The sequence below is a fragment of the Pogona vitticeps genome, chromosome 6 (assembly GCF_051106095.1).
Source record: "Pogona vitticeps strain Pit_001003342236 chromosome 6, PviZW2.1, whole genome shotgun sequence".
In the NCBI taxonomy this organism is placed as follows: domain Eukaryota; kingdom Metazoa; phylum Chordata; class Lepidosauria; order Squamata; family Agamidae; genus Pogona; species Pogona vitticeps.
The window spans coordinates 54237308-54256674 of NC_135788.1; the positions used below are offsets into that span (position 1 = coordinate 54237308).

Consider the following 19367-nt stretch of genomic DNA (forward strand, 5'->3'; position numbering starts at 1 on the left):
GAAAAATGCTCCTAGCCCAACAGCATGAATTTAGGATGAAACAATTAGAAATGGAAAAAGAGGAAAAGGAAAGGGAGAAACAAAGACAATTCGAATTAGAGAGAGAGAGAATGGAAAGAGAAGAAAGATTGGAGAGAGAGAGGATGGCGTTTGAGTTAAGAAAATTGGAAATGATGAACCAGAACAATAATAACAATAGAGATTCTGAGGTGGGCCAATTGTCTAAAACTGACTTGAAGAAATTCCCTGTGTACCACAAGGGAGATTGCCCTGAGGTGTTCTTTTCCCTCGTGGAAAGAGCGTTTGTGGACTTCTCAGTAAGGGAAACTGAGAAGATGACCATTATGCGATCTTTAATCAGTGGCAGCCTGGCAGAAGTCTATGCAGAGATGCCAGTGGAACTGCTGAAGGACTTCGCTGAGTTTAAAAAACTGGTGTTTGCCCGGCATGGGATAAATGCTGAACAGCTGAGGCAAAAATTCAGGTCACTCACAAAAAAACCAGAGCAGACTTTTACCCAAGTGGGGGCCCAACTGGTGAGGTTGCTAGAGAAATGGCTGTCTCAGGAGGGGACAGAGACCTTCCAGCAGCTCAAAGACCTGATAGCGCTGGAACAATTTTATTCAGTCCTGCATGGGGAACTAAAGTTCCATGTGAGGGAGAGGAAACCTAAATCGGTGACAGAAGCGGCAGAGATCGCAGATTTTATTTCCCAAATAAGGAAGCCCTTAGGTGCTGAGGGGAAATCTGTGGGTAAGCCCAAAGAAACCTACAGCAGGTACTCTCAGGGACCAGGGAAAAACCAGCAAGGGGGAGGGGCCCATGTTGAAGGGAAGCCCTCGGATATGAAACCACCAAGACCTCAGATTTTGGAGGGAAAATGTTTTCAGCACAAAGTCCATGTAATGGTAGCAGACTTGTATCTTCAAATCCACGCTTACCCTGGTCACATCTACAGCATAGAAAAAAGAGTACATCTTAAAGCATTGAAGGTCCATGCGCCCAGGGAGTGCTGAATCTTCCTTTCAATATTTATATTTTGTTTATTCATTACATTTATAGTCTAGTTTCCCTCCAAAGAACTCAGGAAACCATACTTAGTTCTATTGCAGGGGTGAGGGTAGTATGGCCTGTAGGCCATGTGTGCCCCCAGGTCCAAATGTGGCCTGCCCCACTCCTTGGTGGCCTGGAAATTTTGCCATGTCAAAATAAACCATGATTTAGTATAATATATATCTGAGCAGGTCGTTTAAACTATCTACGTCTTACTATTCTGGCTTAATTCGTCCTTAAACTGCATACCGACTACATATTACCACTGTGACAACATGAAAATAATTTCAGGTTTCCTTGCCTTCGGCAGTGGACTGTTTTTGGCTGATGAGCTGATCATAATAAATCACAGCATCGTTGGAAGCTTTAGGACAATGGGATTTGAGAGTCTTTCATGAATCAGCTGTGAATCCATCTGTTGCAGCTGCTTTAATAATGGCCAATTTTGTGATTAAATTTCATTGCAATTTTAGCAGCTAAAAGAGAGAAAGAAGAAGAAAATTGGTATTGCATGGAATTGGCCCAAGCATCATTCAGCTGACATTTCCAGTTCAGTAGACTCTCATGAATCTAACACAACTATATTTGATAGCCGTCCCTATGTCTTGATCCACGGATGCAAATGGAATACACAATTTTGCTTCCAAGAAAGCAACAGAAAGAGATAACTTGTACTACAAGTTTCTAAGACAGCCAGTATGGTTTAGTGGATAGAGTGATGGACTGGGATTCAAGAGAGCTTAATTTAAATCCCCACCCAGTCATGGAAACACAATTGGGGGAGGCACTAGTAAAACCACCCCTTAAATATCTCACATGTCTTTAAAACTGTATTAGGCTTGATATACTTTGGATGCAACTTGATAGAAAACACTGAAGTTTCTGAACTGTGTATATGCTGCTGGGGATGGGTGCGGTGGCGAAAAGAAGAAAGATCCAAGGTTAGTGACAAAAAATAAACCCATGCTTTAAAATCACCCTAGCAGTTTCCATATACATTTCACAACAGATTCCACCAATTTGTAGCCATCAATTGGATTGCTGGATCTGTAATTCAGCACATCTAGAAATTAATGGATGTGCTGGACAACCTCTCCCAGTGGTTTCATGTAAATGTTAAATCATATGGGGACAAGACAGAGCCCCAAAAGACCCCCAACAGGCATCAGACATGTCCTTCCAGCACCACCTCTTGAACTTAATCCTCCCTAAAGGTCCAGAGCCACTGTGAAATATTGTAGGGTGGTGGCCCAGAAGGGTATAAGAATTAGTTGTATAAAATCCACAGATAATCAGTCATGGTAATCCAGGGGATGATGACACAGATAGGTTACCCCACTTTTATTCTGTTAATCTGAATTTTTTAATTCTAGTTTCTGCTCCTGAAATAGCTGTTTTTGTTCACAGCATTTATTAAATGTCAGTATATTACTAGGGTATTGTAAAGCAAACATCTAAGCCTCATGGATAGTAGAAACACATGACATACAGATTAGCTTTACAAGCTGCATAGGTAGAACCACATGCAACACAGTCTATATTTACAGGCTGTATATTCATACAGGGCAGCTTCTCATCCTCAGCAGCCCGAGGCTTCTCCGGTGGGTGAGGCTGAAACAAAGTTGTCTGCTGTTTTCAGGGCAGTTCTGTCCACAATTGCACTCAAGCCCATCATCCTAATCATGCCAAGCCTTCTCCTGTGGGTGAGAATGAAACAAGCTTTTAGTAAGGTTTTTTTAAAGAGCTTAAAAGCCCTAACATACCCCATAACTATAGTTTTTAGAAAATGCTCCTACCTGTCTGACTTGGTCCTCTGTAGCACTCTCAAAGCCTTCATCTGCTCCTCGGGACTGTCGGCATTCCCCGCAAAGCCCGGTTTCACCAGCACACAGCCACCCATGACCTCTGTTGGTTTTAGGGCATCACCAATTGGCTTCTGTAAAGCTCTTTTTAACCATTGCCCACAATCGCACTCAAGCCCAGCATCCGTCTCATCACCCCACATCAGTGTGCAGTCCGGCTTTCTTGTGCTTTTCGATTTCTGCTTTGTCTTTGTAGTGAATACAAATAGGTCTTCTGCAGACCTGCATTTTCTTCTTGGATTGTCTGTCTCTTCAGGCAGCCTCTCCCTGAGACTTGGAGGGGCTCAGGGGCATGGAAAACCCACAAACCCCTGGTAGTAGCCTTGGGGGCTCAAGCGCCTTTTGGCTTTCACCTGGTCCTTTTGGCTTGTTCCGGGTGTCATGGTTGTGAATATGTGGATTAAACCATGTAATGTAGATGGGATATGTAGTTGTGAACAATGTAAAATGGAATCCATATTGGTTCTATGTAAGAATGAATTTGTATGGTGGGAATGTTAATCCAGAGGGCTGTGAGAATGTTTTTCCTTAAGCCAGTACAAGCCAATACAAGATAAGAAGACCAGATACTTGTTATGGCGGAGAAGAGAAAGGATGGAGAAAAACCAACACCTGTTTCTCACGAGAGGAGGAGGAGGGGACTGCTTGTACCACATTACACTGTGATTGGATAACAGTGTGGGAGACAAAGAAGACAGGAGGTGCCTAGAAGATAGAAAAATGAACTTTTGCCATGTGCAGTGTTCCATCTTGTTCCTATTTTTTCTTTTGATGGAACCAGAGATTTTTCTAGATCTTTTTTCCTGCTGTCCTGTGCCAGGGAAAAGACTTGGGAAGATGTAGAGAGTTGAGGAAAGAGGAAGAGGGGAGCTTTATGCCTTTTACCTACCCCAAGGAAGCTTTTAGAGATTTTTAGAGCTTTTGTAATCAAAAGGGAATTAGTTGCCTTAACTGTAATTGTAACAAGCTTTGGAAATGCTTTATTGTTATGCTTTTGCATCAAACTGACTTTATTCTGTAAATCTATCTTTTTTCAATTAAAAGATCAATTATAAATCTTTTGGTCTCTTGAACAGTGAAGCCTGTTGCAGCCATTCCCAGAGGGAGAGGCAAGGCTACAATAAGCTACTGAGTCCTACCTAATTGAGCCATGCAGATTTTAGGACTACAAAGCTCATGTGTAACTTCTTGCTGAACTTTATTAAGTGTAAGCAAGTATCTTTTTAGGGCAGACTTGTAAGAAGGAGTTTGTCGTACGCCCTGGCTGAAGTCACCAGGACTCAACCCAGCTGATTAGGGGTACTCAGACTTCCAATTACTCTCTGTCTGCCGACCACGTTCTCCTTAACTGGAAGCTGGGTCGTGACAGCAGGGATCAGGTTTTCCTTGTCCTCCATCTTCTTCAAGCTGCACCGGTCTCTGCAAAGAGCAGCATGCATGTGCAGAAGGGCCCCGAAATCTCCGCTGTGGTGTTCCAGCAACCACTATGGAATTTCAGTCCCTGGCAGCCTAAGGGCAGGCCAAGGCATGCCCTACAGCCACCCTTTTCCTAGCCAAACCACTTCAATCTTGCCCCCTTGGCCTACAGGGGTGACACATCACTTCGGGAGGCACTCCTGAGGCTGTGGTCTGGTCATGGGGGACCCCCGTATCTATCAAACCCTCCTTTAGGTCCACGATGGCCTCAACAACCTCCTACAGCATCCTAAAGACCTGCCCACCCAGGAGGAGGGTTCTTGGTCGATTTTTGACCCTTTGTTCTGCCTCAAAGGGGCGGGGCACCTGTCAAAAATGATTTTGATGAAGGCTAGGTAATCCTACTACTAACAGGGCTTAAATCCTCAGTTGGCCATGGAAACTTACTGGGGTGTGAAACTGGTAAAATCACTCCCTAAATATCTCACTTACCTTGAAAGCCTTGTTAGGGTCCCTATAAGTCAGTTTCAACTTGATGGTACAGAACACACATACACCCTACTGTCACACAGGAAGTTGGCTTGCCATTTGGAAAACCATCAATCAGCATCATTTCACCTGGTGACTCAAGCCCAGCTCTTAGAAAAGAGAGTTGGCAACAAATATCATTGCTTGCCAAGATGGTGGGATTTCTCTCTCTCTCTCTCTCTCTCTCTTGCAAAGGAACATATGAGCTTCTCTAGTTGGTTTACAGTTATTTACTTATAATCATGATGGTGAAAAGGTTTTGATTTTTATGCATAAAGCAAGTGAGAGAGCTCTGAAGAAAGATAGGATGGATTCAGAGAGACCCACCTCTCCAAAAGAGGCACAGAATTGAGAACAAAAGAAAAGCTAGCAATGGTAGGACTGATACACCAGAAGGACATTTTAGAGGTCTACCAAGTCTGTTCCAGTGCAACTTTCTTCTATGTCATTCTAACCTAAACCTAAGAACAGAAGACGTTTGTGTTATATAATGGTACTGTAGCAAATACCTTCTGATTAAAATAAGTATGCAACTCAGTGGGAGAAAATAGCCCTTGCATTTATGTATTTGTAGGATTCAGTTCCTTTCATTTTCAAAGGCTCAATATCATCTGATAGTCAAAGAAGATGATATTGAGTTAGGAGAGCAAATGCTGGTCTCAGGGCCAGACTATATAAACACAGTGCAAATGAATGACTGTTAGAGTTAAGTAACATATGTGTGGGAGGTACAATAAATTGGAAACCTCAGCATTTAGGGGAAGTAGGAGAATGCAAAGGTTTAAAAGAATTGTGATTACTTACTGCAGTCATCTTCTGGATTAACAGCTCAATTCTTGCTATTTGCTTTGGAAGAAAAGCTTCCATTTGGGCAAACACTTCATCTACAATGAATGCCTAGTTAAAATTCTCAAAATGGATATATCATACACATTTCTCTTGTGCGTACATAGCAGAAGTAGACAGCAGAGGATGTGGATGTAACCAGACCTCCCCTCCTCCAAGGTGCACCAAGGTAAAGCAGAACAGCCAAAGAAAGCCAAGTCAAAGGGCACTAACTGGTTGCCCAGTGGCAGTACCAGGCAAAATGCTGTGGCAGGCAGACCGGAGGGTAAGTGTGTGTGGGGACTGTGGAGGGGTAAGAGAGGGCCTGGAGTGCAATTGATCCCTCTCCTAATCAATCACCTTTCTCCTGATCTGCCTCACGAGAAGTCTGGGTCTTTCCAAGGATGGCCATGTATGTGTGAACCAAGTGCCAGTTTGATGCAGCCACAGACAACTGGGATGCCTAAATGTCAACTGAGGAAATATGGCTGCCAAGTCTGTGAACACCATGATCTGCCTCATAAGTGAAGGGAAACAGCCTAGTGCAGACTTTTTAATGTATTAATGGAATTTGGTTCAGGTTCCATTTTAGAACCTCTAGCTCAATATTCAGATTTTTTTTCCTGGCACCTTTTGTGGCTCAGTCCATATATCATTTAGGGATACTATCCATTTCATTCAACAAGTTGGCAAATCTACATGCTTATTTACAATGGATGTTAATTCCTTATATACATCCATATGATGGAGCTAGATCTGTTGTTGAAATCATCAGCTTGGCCTTCTACCTATCTACACACACATTTTCTTTTAGATTTTTTGGATATTATTCTGGGAGAAAAATTAATTTTGGTTGGACACTTAGTTTTACCTTCACGTCAAAGGGTTGGCTGTGGGCAGCCTGGTTGCCCCAAATTCAGCAAATTTGGCTGAATTAGATGAAAGTATGATAATTAATTCCTCCCTTAATCCATATTTCAAATATTTTAATTATTATGGATGTTATGGTGGCTTAAGCAACAAGAGCTTAATTAGAACTGGGGATGGGGAAGAAACAAACTCTAGAACAGTCTTAACCATAGAACCAGCAACCAAGGGGCACATGAATACCACTGGTCCCGCCTCAGTCTCAGCCTGCTCCAAACCCTATTTGACAGTACTAGAGTGGGAGGATCTCTGCCTTCTCTCAATGGCAAACATGAGGATTTGAGGAGTGAGGGTTGATGAATCCACAGTAATGACAAGGCTTTTTGCTTTGTGACACTTGACTAGTGTTCTGAATATGTGTCTGGGATTGCTGCTGGTGTCTGTGCCTTCTCCAGTATCACAGCTGAGTGGGAGTAGACTCGCTAGCCCCCAATCTGAGGCTCTGGTTGATAGATGGCTTGCCACCACCACTAGGGCTGTTGACATGATTGCACCTAAAAACCCTCCCCAGTGCAGAGATCACCCTTCGCTCTGGTTTAACCAGGAGCTGTGATCAATGAAGCAAACTAGGAGAAGGCTAGAGTGCATATGGAGGTGGAACCCAATGAAAAACAACTGAATAGCTGTTAGGATTGCCACTACCTTTACCAATCTAAGGTGAAGGCTGCTAGTCCACCCACACAACTCCCTCAACTTCTGCCTCCTGCACCTCCAGCACCAGTCCCTTTGGCCCCACCACCGGACTCTCAGTCCCATTCTGCCATGCCGCCCGAGCCTCCGAAACCCCCAGATGAACAAACAAGCAGAACTCTCCACTATGACCTGTCTGTCTTGGGCGTCCCTGCACAGCATAGCCCATAGCTTCTCTGAATTACTCAAGCCCCTTCACCACGACAGGGCAGCAATCCATGAAGGGGAAATTGAGCTATTAATATGCCAAATACAAAGCAGTAGCATTAAAAATAACTTCCTGCCATTTTGCACAATGCATGTCTGCCATCTCTGTAGAGGTAATTGAATTGTACTCTGCCATGAGAAAAACAAAAGACAAGCTTCAGGTTTTATAAATTCATAATTTCAAAATGTAGGTTCTGTTCAGTCTCTTTCAGAAAAGAAATATTAGTAGAAGTAGGAAACGAGCATTTTCTGTAACTCTGTCAAAAAAAACCCAGGGTACTGCATCTATCAAGGCTCTGTAATTGGAGGCTTCAGGGCCAAATCAGACCACCAAAAATACCATTTGTTTGATTTTCTAAATTTTCCAGGTGAAAGGCAGAAGATGATGTGAGAGTTTCTTACTCTGGGTTACACAAAGCGGTTGCTCTCATCAGTCTGTCACACTGCCTTTCTTCTACCTGAATGGGTTATGTCCAGGAGCTCAGTGCACTCACTGATGGTGTAGCCTGTTCTTCCCTAGCACACTCTGAGTCCCTACTCCTGGGTGTTCAGGGAAAATATGCACAAGCAGGTTGTTGCTTTGGGTTGTAAAGCAACTTTGCATAAAACTTAAAGTAACCTCAAAATGTTTCAAAAATGTCAGAGCATCCTCAGACCCCTTACTGCTGTTCAAATAAACCACAGCTTGGTTCAAATATTATATGTTCATTAAAAAGCAAAAAAAGTATCAAAGCATGACAAATGTTCCAGTAATTCAACATCAATTACAAAAACCGTCATCGGGTAAAATATGCATAACGCAGAGTTCTCCCACATAAAACAATGAAGCTAAATCTGGCCAACTATACTCACAAGCACATACAGAGTTCTCCATAGCAGACAGCACAAAGCATAGCATGAACATGACAAGGCATGGTGATGACCATTCCATAATGATGATTCAAGATGGAGGGTGTAATTCTTACTAGCTATCTCCCTTAAATCCCATCATTCTGCATTCCGCAGTCCCAAAGATCAACCAATCATATAGCTTCTTTTAATTGGCCCTAACTATGCCAGTTAAGTTGTCTTAATTAGCTCTATTCCAGATGCAAGGAATTTTCAAGGGCAATATGGTACGTTTCTGCCTTCGTTATCTCAAGACAGTGATACTGGCATTACACTGTTCTCAAAGCATGCAAGCTCATGTTTTGCAGTTTTTCAAGACTCTGTTAATCCTCTAACCACTTTACAAATATTAAACACATGATGTTAACTCCATAACCAATAATCCCATCATAGATGGTAATGAAGAGAACCATGAGGGGAGGGTAGCTACATGTCCTTCGTCTTCCCCATTGAGTGAAATGCATTACATTTAAATTATGAAAAATGTTTCTGATTATTTATCTGTGCCTATAAATTAGCACTTGTAGATTTATGCTATAACACTCATCTCTCCCTAAAGAGAGTATAAGGTTTGGACAGGGAGTTACTGTGGACACAAATCTACCAACATTTCTCTGAGGTAGGTCCTTAAAGCCTCAGAAGTGCATAACATCTGTTCTATGGACAAGCCTGACTGTTAAAAAACTATTGCTTAAAGCACTTAAGCATGGGCTTTGTGCTTCCTTAGGACACACAACAGCTCTGTAAGGTAGGACCTCTCTTAGTAGCTAGTTAGTGACCTATTCCAATCCACTGGATTTAAGTGTAACCTTGCTGTTCAAGAGACTAGTCCTCAGTTGAGTTTATAATTATTTTTATTAAGAAAATATAGATTCATAGAAAAACAGTTGTTTGCAAAAGTAATAGCATGAACATATCCAATAGTTAATCCAATGGTTAAATAAAGCTGCTATTTCTTATTAAAATAAGAAACACTAAAAACTAAGCTAAGTAATCATTGTAGCTTCCAAGGTGGGCTATTCCCTCTCCTTCTGGTTTTAAAAAGACAAACCGCTTTTCCTTGCTACATTCTGTAAGCAAATTATCACATAACACAATCCATTCAAAAAAGGTACAAACACATCCCATCATTCATCTTTTCTACATGTCTAAGACCTCCTTCTCCATTATGCCCAACAGCTGTAAACTAATTAACTTCAAAGACGTTTAACACGACTCTCCACCCAGAATTCTCATGAAACCCAGGTGTGTTATCTTGTTGCCAATGAAGACAGTATGCGCGTTTTGGTTTCATGAGGCCTCTCTGTCCATGCCTTGTTATCACAGTTCTCTCTGTACCAGGCAGTCAGTAAATCTGAAAAACAGTCTCACGGCCTAACACATTCCAATGCCTTAAAATCATGTCACTTTGAACCTAACAGTCTCCATTTTCTCTGACTACAAATCCCACTCTCCTTCAGATCATCACATATGCAAATAAGTGTTTTCATTTACTTCCATTTTTGATGGTTTACATCCTCCTTTCCAATCATGTGTAGGTGGTCATCTACATCATAGTGGACATGGGAACTGCTGGAAAACTAGGTGCTTAGTAGGCACAGTGTCAAAATATAATGAAAAGGCCTGATGATATTGCCCTTTAATACGAAATTGTCAAAATGCCATATGTGCCATAAAAATGTTGCTGCGGTTATGGTAACAGCAAAAAAAGGGGGCATGCCAAAGACATCCCTTTAGTGCTGATATATCTTTACAATGAGAAAAACTACATCAGTGCTGTAGCTTGTATTCTTATTTTCCTTCAAGCATCCCATGCTTCTACCCTGCTGGTATGAAACTGGTCAGCCTATGGATTTGACATGTTCTGCACCATGGACTCTGTCTTCTCAATGAATTGCTCTGCAAAGGTCACAGTCTGGTGCCCTCTTATCAGAAAGTAAGCCTCATGGCCTTACTCCTGAGTTCTTACTACTTGACAGGCAAGTATGGGATTGTGCTATACCTTTTTAACAGCTGTGCTGAAATGGACTAAGACTTCTAGGTATTAATTCATGCAGAATTGTTCTTGGATTTTTAATTACTTCCAAAACTAGATTCCCCAACAACTTTGGAGCTGCATGTTGTTTGAATTAAACAAAGTGCAAGCTGAAAACTATTTGGCCAAAGATCTCAAGCAAACGTTTTTATACGCAATAATATATGTTGTACACTGACTAAATTGAACATAAATTAGAGTTTTCAATATCATCCTTCTTCCCAGAATCCTTAATTATTCCTGTGGGGTTTCTTTTGCAAAGAAGGAGGGAATGAAAATCCTTGATTTATTGGCCACAGTTGATTTGTTGAGCATATTAAGATGTTTCCTCCACTTAACAAAAGCTCAAATGCCCCCGCTAAGAAGCTATAGGTTTTACTAGGGAATTCCTCCCCCCTCAAAATTACTGCCAGAATTTTTATTTTTTAATTTGGTTCTTGTACTGGCAGAAGGAACCCAAAGCAGAACTGCAAAGAATAATGATATTTTAGAGCACAATTCCCCATAAAAATGCATGTAATATAATTTAAACCCTATTAAGTTCAATGCTATGTGCTTGGTAGTAGCATATTTTGGTCTCTGTATTTGAGTCCATTCATGATTTTTGATCAAACAAAACATCTAGAAGTTATGGGGTAGGTAGCTTTTGACTCTCCAGACATGTGGATGGGTTTACCACAGGCCCTTAGTATTGACAGAGTGTCTGTCTGTCTGTCTGTCTGTCTGTCTGTCTGTCTGTCTGTCTGTCTGTCCGTCTGTCCGTCCGTCCATCCACCCGCCCATCCGTCTGTCTCATGTGGGATACAAGGTGGGTAATAATCAGTTAAACCAGCACAATAAATACAATTAAACTACAAAGAGATATACATGTGATTAATTACTATTTGGGCACTATTTAATGTAGTTACAAAATTACTTCCAGGTGTATTGGGTAGTACCTATGTTGCTGAGGTATAATGCGTAACACATATGTTTCTCAAATGGAATGGATAACATCAGATTTTATAGTATTCTTTCATCAATCCTAAATAACAAAGGGAGAAACATATGTTTTGTTTTTTGTATTTTTCTGAGCATTTCCTATATGCAATAGCAGAATTGGCCACTAGAAGGAACCAACAAGTATAGTTTCACACCTGTTGGTAAGGGCAATGAGGTTCATTAATGAGATTGACTATTGCATGACTGAAGCGACAATCAAAATAATAATGAGTAACTTCAGTAACTAGATCATATGGATTGGACAGAGATTTAAGTTCTGCTTCAAGATGTATAGTTCTATAAAAACCAGCAATTTAACTGCATGGTATTTTTTATTCATCACACTCCAAGGAAAATTCTAGTCTGCCTCTTTCCTTCTCCTTTCAAACTAATCCTCTTAACATTTGACAACAAAACTTGCCCCCAGATCAATAGAACTGCAATGGGCACTCACAGGGCCCCACAATATGCAAACATATTCATGGCTGCCCTGGAAGAACATTTTTGTAACTGCTACACCCAAAAGCCATTCTCTATTTGAAATACATAATGACATTTTTCTGATCTGGACTAGAGATGGGGTATTCGTATTCTTATATGAATACGAATATTCCCCCACAAGTGGAAATAACGAGGGTCAGGCCCCATGGGGCCAGATTGTCCACTCACCATTCCACTGCGGATGCACGCTCGACTGAGCTTTCCTATCGCACCATTGTCCGCAATGTATTAGCCACTCCTGGCAGGAGGCGGGATGACAAGCATCTCTGCTAGGTTGTAGAGTGGCAAATCCATTGAGGACAATGCCACGATAGAAAGGCTCCATGGAGCGTGCGTCCATGGTGGAATGGTGAGCGGACAGTCTGGCCCCATGGGGCTGGACCCTCATTATTTCCACCTGTGGGGGAATGTTCGTATACAAATACAAATGCCCCCATCTCTAGTCTGGACCCATGGAAAGGAATCCCTAGAAAAATTCCACCAGGATTTCAATGACTTTTACCCAAACATCAACCTTACTTGGAACAATCTAAGCATTTTCTAGACACCATGGTACATCTTAAAGCCACACTGTACCGAAAACCAACAGATCAATATACCTACATACACTTTTTGGGCTTCCATCTGAACACATAAAAATCCATTGTGTACAGCCAAGCCCTCATATACAATCGCATCTGCTCTGACCCACAGTATAGAGACGCCAAACTCAAGGATCTACAAAATGTATCCCTCAGACCCACCTTATACATATGATTAAGGAACAAACCAAAAAAGCAAAACACATACCCAGAAATAATTTACTGCAAGACAGACCCAGAGGAAAAAACAACAGAACATGGCTAGTCATCACTTACAATCCACAACTCAGACCACTCACACGCATCTTAAGTAATCTCTAGCCCATCCTTGAGAAGAACACTGAATTCTCCAAAGTCCTTGGTGGGAGATCCATACTTGCCTACAGACAACCCCCCAACCTCAAGCAACTACTAACTCACAATGGACCACAAAACAACAACACACAGGGAGACTAAACCTTGCCGCAAACCCAGATGACAACTTTGCCCACACATCTATATTGGCAACACAATTTCAGGACCTAACAATGCCACACACAATATCAAAGGCACCTTCACTTTTTCCTCAGCTAATGTGATCTATGCCAGTGGTTCTTAACCTTTGTTACTCGGATGTTTTTGAACTGCAACTCCCAGAAACCCCAGCCAGCACAGTTGGTGGTGAAGGCTTCTGAGAGGTGCAGTCCAAAACTCCTGAGTAACCCAAGGTTAGGAACCAGTGATCTATGCCATCTTTTGTCAACAACGCCCCTCTAAATTCCACATAGAAAAAATAGGACAATTTCTATGGAAATGAATCAATGGTCACTGTCCCAATTCCATGTGGCCCCTGATTGTTTCACCAAACTAGGAGCTCATGCTATGTGCCCCTCAGCTGCCACCAATTGATTTCATCAACAATCCCTATTATTAATAATAGATGTCCAGACCATATATCATTTTAAAAGAACCGAATAGAAATTGTTTATTGATACAGGTGTTGAAAGAACAAGCAATGTTGTTAACTCTTAAACAAACATCCTTCTTTATCCACCCTCAACCACCATTCTCCTGCCCAAACTTCAAAACTACACCAAACCCTTCAACTCTCCCTCAAACTCCCTATCTCTAGAACCCTCTCTATGTCTATGTAAATTCCTCTTCCTCCTGCTGAGTCTCTTATACCTTGTGACTCTGCCCCTCCAGCACTCCCATTGGTCTATGTAAATAGCATATTAATATTCATGATCTGGGCAAATGCCACAGTCACAAATCGGACATCAGAAATCACAATACAGAGGGGCATGTCCTGGACTTAAGAATCCCGGAACTCTTACTCTGAAACTACATGAGGCAGCATAAAAAAAGCTCATTGATATGTAGGTGATTTTAAATACTTTATAAAATCCTTGTGGCAACAGGAGAGGACTATAAAGCAGTTTGTTTTTCTTAAAACAATAATAAAGAGCGGCAGCTTTGTGTGGAGGAGGAGCGGAGGAGAAGAGTTATCTATCTTGTGGGAGAATTTCCCACCACAGCTAACGGAGAAGGCTTTTTAAACTGCTTAAATGGACAGGCTGTGTTTGTAAAAGCATTAGTCGAACACTCTTATCAAGTTGCCGGGGAAACTATTGTGAGCTGAAGCTGGAAATTTGTTTTTAGAGGGCTGCCAGGTGTAAGAAAGAAAGAAAGAAAAGAAGAAGAAGAATTTAACAGGGTATGGAATGAAATAAAAAAATAAGAAAGAGCCTAACAGTCTGTGAAATAAGTTAAGCATTTGGTATTTTAAATAAGATTGAAGGACTGAAAAATAAATTTTCTGTTAGGTTTCACTTTCTGAATCCAGTTAAGGAGAAACGAAATCAAATCCCTGAACCTTTGAATACAGTTAGTATGCTCTATCTGCTGGTAATAGTTAATATAGCAGTGCAAAGTCCAGAAAAGGGAGGCTTCTGAAAGTGATGCTTTGCCGTGGGGCCCCCCGCCTCCCACAGCCAGCACCGCTTTCAGAGGTCCCCCGCCAGTCTTTCGATGGTGCTGAGAAGACTGGTGGGGAACCTCTGAAAGTGGTGCTGGCTGTAGTGGGGTGAGGTGGGCAGGCCCCTCCATGGCAAAGCTCCGCTTTCTGAAGCCTCCCGGGGCTTGCCCAGCATGTAAAAAGGCAGGGAAAAGGACCATTTTTGAATTTCCCACTTTTCCCCCCTGCCTTTTTCTGTGCTAGGCAAGCCTTGGGAAGCCTCTTAGACCCAGCGCTGATCAGCTGAGAGGCGGGGAGAGGGGGGCAGGAGCGGAGATGACCACAAAATGGCTGCCACCGCCCTGCTGGTTGCCGACTCTCTGCTATTTGGTGCTCTTTTTCCAGCTGTTCTGGGGCTACAAAGGCACTGTGAGGAGCAGGGCTCAGTCTACTGTACCTGGTAAGTGACTTTTTGCTGACTTTTTTGGTTTCTGACTCCCCCCCCCATAGGAACACATTATTTAAATTTCAATGCACTCCTATGGGAAAACACACTTTGCAAGATGAAATTTTCGCTAGATGGCATTAACCATGGAATGGATTAATTTCGTCTTGCAAGGCACCACTATATCATGGAGTCACTCATTGTTTTAATATTGAAACCAGATAAAAATCCAACAAATATGGAAGCATATAGGCCCATATCACTGATAAATCAAGATGCTAATATATTCACGGCAATAATGGCAAAGAGATTAAATAGCTTTATGGGGAAATATATTGAAAAAGATCAAAATGGATTTATACAAGGTAGACAAATGTCAGATGTAATTAGGAGGGTACTTAATGCACCTAGCTAAAAAAAACTAATTCTAACCTCAGAGTAATATCGTTAGACATATTTAAAGCATTTGATTCAGTGGAATGAGGTTCGTTTAAGATATTAACTAAATATTTAGGGTTTGGCCCCAATTTTAGGCAGATAATCCACCAACTGTATTCACAGAATACAGCCAGAGTTATAGTTAATTATGGTATAGCTGAGACAATATACCTAGGCCAAGGCACAAGACAAGGTTGCCCTTTATCTCCAGTATTATTTACAGTGATAATTGAATTATTGCCACAGATAATTAGAGATGATAAACAGATTAGAGGGATAGACAACAAAGAGAATGGTAAGATAAACTTGTTTGCTGATGAAACATTATTAATGGTTAAAAATCCAGTTGAAACAATAGAAAGGCTCAAACTACATTTGAAGGAATTTGAGAGCATAACTGAGTTAAGTGTAAACTGGGGAAAGTCAGAAAGTTTATTGTTAAATCATTCAGATGAGGAGAAAAAAACAAAAATAACATTTGAAGGTAAAATGGGAAATGTTATGAAATATTAAGGGATAAATATTACTTGGAATTTACAAGAAATAATTAAAATAAATTTGGATAGATTAAAAAGAGAGATAAATGGAAGGATAAAAGAATATCAGAAATTAAAGATTTCATGGTTTGGTAGAGTGGCATTATGTAAAATGAAAATAATTCCTAAATTGAATTTTATATTTTGGATGCTTCCTATAAAGATTATAGAAAAACAACTGAAAGAATGGCAGATATTGTAATGGAAATAAATGAGTGAAGATTAATAAAAATTATGGTATGTTACACACAAAAAAGGGAGGTCTTGGATTACCCAATTAAAATTATATTATATAGCAAACCATATTAGACATATCCCAGATATTATTAAAGGTAATAAAAATTTAATTTGGATAGAAATAGAAATGGAGGGTAAGGAAGAAAGAGTAGAATGTACATTGTTTAAAGAAAAATTGGAAAGAGATAAAAAAGATTAATAATCCTTGTGACCGTCTCCTCACACGTCACAAAGGAGGTGCCACGTCACTCTCACACACTCACTTTATTCACGCTGCCACCAACCATTCCCTCAAAAGACTCTTCAGACTAATAAATGATTTTGAAAATAAAAACTTGTGTTTATTGGTAATAACAAAAGGAATGGTAAATCTCTTTAATCACTCAATTAATAAGGCAATAACTAATAAAGTACCACACACTCTCACAAACCCTCACTATATAGCACAGTTCTTCACAATAACGAACCCTAACCGGTCCCTAACCAGTCCCTATCTAAAGCACTCACACCCATTCACTCCCCTTATATACACTGGCTCCACCCCTTAAGTCCCACCTTCCGTCACGCTATTGGCAGATGACATGCCTCTACAGCAATGACGGACAGGTGGCTTCCAAGCTACCGTAACATTACCTCCCCCCTTATAAAAGTTGTTTTGTGGGGGAAAGCTAAGGTGCTTTTCACCCAAAACAACTGAACACAGCATTAAACAATACATTTCCCATATTATAACACTTACCAATAAAATATTATACAAAGTTACACAATTATATCATTTTAAATATACTTACAATTAGGTAATTAATTGCATATACATACACAAAAACATTACTTTAATAACTATATGCTTTTAAAACCATATTAAACTTCTTTATAAATTTCAAGAGTCCAAATTAGATCATCCGTCGTCTTCTGGTCTTCGGGATAAGGCGCCAGCGACACAGTTCATAGTCCCTTTGACTACCTTAACCTCAAAATCATAGTCCTGCAAAAGAAGAGCCCACCTCATTAGTTTACTGTTCTGGGCTTTCATTGTCTTTAGCCACATTAGAGGTGAGTGGTCCGTACACAAAATGAAGTGTCTTCTCCAGATGTAAGGCTTCAGTTTCTGGATTGCATACACGATGGCCCAACACTCTTTTTCGATGGTAGACATGTGCTTCTCACCCTTTTGGAGTTTCTTGCTCAGGTAGGACACGGGATGCTGGTCTCTGTTGTCATCACACTGGCACAGCACAGTTCCTACCCCGGCGTTAGATGCATCGGTGTAGATGATGAATTCTCTGTTGAAGTCTGGAGCATGCAACACGGAGTGGTTGGTTAAAGCTTCCTTTAGCTTCCCGAAAGCCACCTCGCAGTCCTCGGACCATGGGATGCGGTCATCACTCCTTTTCTTTGTCAGCTCGGTTAAAGGCGCTGCAATTTCACTAAATCTGGGGATAAATTTTCTATAATATCCCACTAAAACTATTGGAGCCGACCAAGCGCTAGACAATGGTACTATAATGTTATCTTTTAGCATAGCATCTAACTCTTGGCGCACTTTATTTACATAAGGTCCAGTTACTCTATATGGGGTTACAGCTTGCGCGGGTGCATTACCCGTCTCTATTCTATGCAACACTCCCTTGGCTACACCAGGTTTGCTTGAGAAAACCTGTTGATACTTAGTAACCAGTGCTTTTAGATCACTCTGCTGTTATATCGTTAGAGCAGGGCTGATCTTCACGTCCCCTGGATTAAACTTAGTTTCACCCCTTCCTTCCCAGAATGGTAAATCATGTTCTTCTTTCTCAGCTGCTTTGATTGCAAAAAGCACATTTTTTCTTCTCTATAATATGGCTTAAAGGCATTTATATGAACCACCCTCCTGCCTAGGTGTTCACCTCCTTCGATAATGTAATTAAGGTCACTCATTTTGTAAATGACCCTGTAAGGTCCATCCCAATTTAATTGTAGTTTATTTCCTTTGATGGGTCTCAACATCAGTACCTCATCTCCAGGCTTAAACTGTCTTTCTCGAGCCTTTCTATCATACCAAACTTTCTGTTTGACTTTTTGTGCTTTTAAGTTTTCAGCAGCCAATTCTAGATTTCTTTTGAGGCTGTTCATTAATGAGTCTATATAGGTGACTACATTTTGAGGATCTTCCTCTACCACCTGTTCCCAATTTTGCTTAATTAGATCAAGTGGACCTCTCACTTTTCTCCCAAATAGTAATTCGAAAGGGCTGAACCTGGTACTCTCTTGTGGGACTGATCTGTAGGCATATAAAAGTAATTGTAATTTCTGGTCCCAGTTATTAGGGTTCTCAGCTAAATATGCTTTAATCATTCTCATAAGGATCCCATTGAATTTCTCTGTTAACCCATTACGTTGAGGATGATAGGGAGAAGTTTCTAAATGTTTAATGCCACAAATCTGCCACAATCTCTTCATCAGTTTGGATGTAAACAATGTTCCTAAGTCTGTTATAATCTCTGAAGGAAAACCCGTCCTACTCATATAGTTTACCAGGGCATCAGCTACAGTATGGGTCTCAATGTTTCTTAAAGGAATGGCTTCAGGGTATCTTGTGGCATGATCAATAATGGTAAGAATAAACCTGTTTCCCCTTTTTGTAACTTTAGGTAATGGTCCAATAAAGTCTACTCCAATACATTTAAAAGGTGTGGAGATAACTGGCAAAGGGCATAGCTTAGCTTTAGTCCTGTCACGGTTATGACCCTGTTTTTGGCACACATCACCTCTCTGACAGAAATTTCTAATTTGTTTTCCTATTTCAGGCCAATAAAAGTTCTGAGTTATTCTCTGTTTGGTCTTATTTATACCTAAATGTGCAGCAAATATGTCTGAATGTCCCCTTTCTAAAATCATTGAGCGATATTTGTCTGGTACAACTAACTGGCTTCTAATCTCATGACCCCCTTTAGAAATAGTCATCAGTGTTTCTCTGTACAGCAAGCCATGTTTGATAAGGAATCGTTCAGGGGATTCAGGGGATAATTCTCTGCTAGCCACTTTATCAAAACAACATTTTAAAGAGGGATCTGCTTGCTGCTCTTGGGAAAATATATTTTTCTGTGGTATTTCTAGTGAAAATGCCTCAGCTTGGGGTATATTTTCATCTCCCCCTTGGCAGTCAGTAACGTTTTCAGCTGCCTCAGTTTGTTCTTGATGTGATCGAGTAATTACTAACGCACTCTTAACATGTTTTGAGAGGTCTGTCCCTATAAGTACTGCTGCAGATATTTGCGAGGAAATTCCAACGCGCCAATTTC

The 19367-nt window shown here is 40.9% G+C and overlaps 2 long non-coding RNA genes across 2 annotated transcripts in view; one reads left to right on the plus strand and one right to left on the minus strand.

The window, feature by feature from the left end:
• Positions 1–2485: 2485 nt before the first annotated feature.
• On the minus strand, positions 2486–12001 carry LOC140708007 (uncharacterized). Its single transcript, XR_013537322.1, has 2 exons — positions 8361–12001; positions 2486–2750 (listed from the first exon to the last, which is right to left on the minus strand). It is a non-coding gene; the product is annotated as an uncharacterized LOC140708007 (long non-coding RNA).
• A 2621-nt stretch (positions 12002–14622) lies between these two features.
• Positions 14623–19367, plus strand: part of LOC144583516 (uncharacterized) — a 69475-nt gene continuing 64730 nt past the window's right edge. The window contains exon 1 of the long non-coding RNA XR_013537324.1: positions 14623–14890. This is a non-coding gene — a long non-coding RNA (uncharacterized LOC144583516). The remainder of the gene's footprint in view (positions 14891–19367) is intronic.